Here is a 4,809-nt window from a genome sequence, read left to right on the forward strand (position 1 = left end):
GTAATCTTGAATAAATAATATAATATTGCTAATGTTAAAAAAATTAAAATTGCATAAAGTATGTCGTTTTTGGTGTGTTAACAAATCTATCTAAAGTAAATAATCTAAAGTAAATAACATGAAATAAGATTTTTCCGTTTTCTGTTCCGTACCGCTTTCCGTTCCGTTTTCAGTTCCGCGTTTTAGCAACATCCTCTTTTTTTTAATAGTAACTGAGGATTCCAGAGTTATTGAACAGCCAGTTGTATACGAGAGTTTAAGAATGTACCTGAGGGTTCTGGATATTGATGATGGGGAGATACCACATAGTTTAAGGGCGGGCTGTGCAGTGGCATTAGCATTGTTAGGATCTGTACAAACTGTTGGGCAGATTATGAGACATGTGGGGTAGTTTGGTGAGAATAGTGCTGTATATTACAGTAGGTTACCTGCTCTTGTTGAATCAGAGTAAGTTGCAGATAAATTATCGGCTGGTATTGTAGGAGCAGAGGATGTTCAGGAAGAGTATCAGAGGCATGTTAAATATGAGGGTTGAGGGCCCTTTTCATCAGGAGAATAAAAGGATAATTGTTCATGAAAGCATGAACTGTATGGCACGAGAAGTACAGTATAGTATAAATGTATGTATCTGTCAATAAATGAGATGCATGTTGGAGTTTTGTTTTTGTTTTGGTAAGTGTTGGGAGTAGGAGAGTGGGATTGTGTATGAAACGGGGTTTCTTAGGACAAGCTAGAGACTTTATACGCCTAGTATAAAGTACAAACGAACACGTTCAAGCCTCAGTTCCTTTGTTAAGTAAATACTTAATAAAGGAACTGAGGCTTGAACGTGTTCGCTTGTGATTATGAGAATATTTTTATAATGTATAGTTAATAAATTCAATATGAACGTATTTGCTTCTATAAAATATTCCAAAATATTTCTCTGTGAAGTGCTATTGACTTAAGAGCCTTTCTGGGCCTAATTTGAGGAACCAGCCCCGTTTTCTTGATATGAAATAATATAAACATATTTTGTTCAACAAGTGTTCAGGAATTGCAAACCGTTTAAAAGATATCTGGGAAAGAACATTTTAGAGGCCGACCCCTTATCAGGCACGTAGCATAATTAATTTTATCAATATATTGCTGAAATCAGCACTTCAAATTTGGAAGTTTTTGATTCAATATTTGAACAAAATGTGATGGCACGTAAAAATTTGACAATGAATTTTTAAAAAAAAAATTCATATATCAACCTTTGCATGTGATTTATAACTTATAGCGAGCGTAGCAAGGCGGCGCGAAGCGCCGCTCGCGTAGCGAGCTCCATAGACAACGTGTACGAACGGAGGAAATTCGAATTGAAATCTGCACATTGTTCAAAGAAAATTTTGTGGACCCGCGTGAAAACGTTCTACTATCCCAGTGATCCTTTGCGGTGCATAGCAACATGGCGGAACAGGAAGCGTTTCTAAGGATAATTACTGGAAATCGCATACATCATTTTCATTTACCAATAAAAAGTCCTTCAAAAACACCAAAGTATGCAACCAATATGCTTACCTAAAAAAACCCTGGACCTATCTGAACTTTTGCTGACATATGACGTCATTTCCTTCCCCGAATTTGTCCCACAAATTTACGAAAACTGTCGAGCGCAAAAGAAAGTTAAGTATGATGTCACAGTGATCTCGCGTTTTAATTTTCCGCGATACATTTAGAGGTGGATCAAGCATCTGTATTGGATGTAACGTGAAGGAAGTACTCAGTATCAGTGTTAACGGTGACTCTTTGGCTGATTAGTTTTGTTTTGATGATTTTTTTGCTTAGTAAATACACATGCAAGTTCCATGCTAAATTTACTGTCATATTGATCCAATCATATATGCATACGTTAGGTAGGTGACAAAAATTATTAAAAAAAGAAAAGTCCAATCATTATTAGATCTACGTGCAGCCACGTCATTTTGTAATGAATAAATAAAAGGAAAACAATTGAACTGTTAAAATATCTACATGTATTTGTTATAGTTGCATATGTGGTCAAACCTTTCAAAAATATTGGATATCATACACTAAAAAAAGAGTGAGGGCACATATCTACAACGCATATAGAGCGTAAAAAAAAATTGATGTCACTGAGGAAAATAATTAAAACACAGGTAACAGCAAGGAACAGAATGAGAAATAACACAGACACACAATTTACTGTTTACTGATTTTAATGATCATTATTAAAAGGTAAAGTAATGATAAAAAATAATTGTATATACATAAAAAAAACCAAACGGCTTTTTGTTTATCAAAATATTTTAGTAAGTCTGTTTAACATTGTATTAATGCTCAGTGGTAGTTTGTTAAGTGTAAAAGCCTAGGAAGGGACCATTGGAATAAAAGTTTGATAACATCGGGTTCCTTGCGGTGGTAAAAGTTTTCGAGACAAAGCCAAAGTTTTTTGGTTAGGGCAAGTCCTCGGGTTGCATTTAACAATGATGACAGATGTGTGGTTCCTTCTGCGCTCGCCCCAACGGTCACACCGTAAAACATATTAAAATTTTCATAGCAACTTTCTTGGCATATATACACTCCTTCGTACGATAGAGACAGAGGACCAGTCTACAATCAAATCAATTATGTTGTCATAATAGAGTTAGCACATCAAAGCATCATTGCAACAATAGTCACATGATACGTGATCTGTTCCCCCTTTTAAAAGCGTAATTTTGATCGATTTAGTGGTTTTTAAATAATTTTGCATTTTCATTATCTGATGCATTTTTTCATTGTATATATATATCGTCATGTTGTAAAGAATGATCTCCCTAAATCATGTAAATTTTCTTTATTAGATATTAGTTAATAGCTTAACAAATCATGTCTAGAAATTTAAGGCAGACCTGGGATATTTTGTAGGTCGCTGTAGGTTTAGACCAATCGATAAACAGGGCGTGTCGTTTTCAGACCTGTCAATTTCTTCTCAGTTTCAGCCGCTGTAGATTTCGACCAATCGATAAACGGGGCGTGTAGATTTCAGTCTGGCTGTTTCTATAGAGCTATGAATTAACTATAAGTTTTCGTAAGAAATAGAGGGAATAATACTTGGTAGATGTAAATATATCGTCATGTTGTAAAGAATGATCTCCCTAATTGATGTAAATTTTCTTTATTAAATAGTAGTTAATAGCTTAACAAATCATGTCTAGAAATTTAAGGTAGATCTGATGATTAATTTGATGACCGCCCAGCCTCGTTAAAAGCCCTTCGTTTGATACCATAGTATGACGCGGTATCATACATTCTGTTTTACTTACATTAACGGTTTTCCGTACGTAAATACTGATGCGCAATTTCCGTCGAACTAAAACAGACTCGACAAAAAGGACACCTCTGGCTCTGCACCGAAAGATACCGAAACGCTGAAGGTGAGTGGTCTTGTGAATTAATGGTGAATGGTTCAAGCTGGGTGCGTCTTTCCTTCTGATTATTACAGAAATAATAACGTCTATACTTTCGATTTATCAATAATTGACAAACCGATTTCTGGACGAACGGGATTATAACGTAAAAGTTCAGGTTAATGCGCGAATGTATGTTGGGCGGGAGGGGTGTCACGCAAATAAGACCGCACCCCACCCACCCGAAAAAAAATCTGGGTCCACGCATGAACGTAAATGATTAATGAAATGACATTATTACGTGTATATGCATTTTGACACATTCAACGTGTGTAATACACTAATATGATTCATAAGTGGAACAGGGTCCTATGTAAGCATCTGAATGCCAATGTTAAGAGTTAACATTAAGACATTTTGCCAATTAGTTATTAACACAATTTGTTCATAATTCACAAATTAATGTATAAGGTTTACTACCCATCTGTAGTATTATAAAAATATATGTAATTTAAAAATGCTAAATAAGTTTTTAAATTACATATATTTTTATAATACTACAAATGGGTAGTAAACCTTATACATTTATTTGTGAACCATGAACAAATTGTGTCAATAACTGTACGTCTGTATGAATAGATGATATATGCATTCAGTGGGGAATTTGGATTGGGTGGGGATGATGTTTCAGTCTTTTATCTAAAATTCTTTTTTGGGACAGTAATAATATAGTGAGACCTGACCTAAAGAACAAAATTAAAAGATATACAGCCACTCCCTGGCTGAAATAAAATTCATTTTAAAAAGTTTGCATTTTTTTACAGTCAGCTGCAACAAAAAGAATAAAGGCAATGTACATGAGGCATTGTGTCATATTTTAAAATGTATAAATAGTTAATTCCCGGATATCATCTATGCCTGCACCAGAGTACTTGCTTACACATTTGGTATTTCAACACCTGTGTGATGGTGTCCGTAAGGAATAACTGAATTTTAACTGATAAGTTATTATTGTGAAATTAATCAAAAACCTACTTTCATTTTCGATAAACAAGCCCGAAATAGCAAAAACAAGAGTAAGGTGGTGGCATTGGCGGATTCAAGTCAGGAATAGTCTCGATCAAAATATATACTTGCAATGAAATAATATTGAATGAATACGTAAAGAGTGAATATATATTTACTGTGAGCCTATTTAGAGAATACATAGACGTTAAGATTTGACAATGTTGAATAAATAGAATGAGTCATTTCGTTTCTTGTTTTGATACTCATTCGCTTGCGAAGCACGTGAGAGAATGGGGTAGAACTTTCCAGAACGGGGTAACCAAGAACGCGGATTGACTAATTGACGAAAAGTGTAGGACGAGTTCATCGTCCATCGCGGGCAGATACCTTAGATTGGACTTCGATTCATACATAAAGTTAATAG

The sequence above is a fragment of the Magallana gigas genome, chromosome 3 (assembly GCF_963853765.1).
Source record: "Magallana gigas chromosome 3, xbMagGiga1.1, whole genome shotgun sequence".
In the NCBI taxonomy this organism is placed as follows: domain Eukaryota; kingdom Metazoa; phylum Mollusca; class Bivalvia; order Ostreida; family Ostreidae; genus Magallana; species Magallana gigas.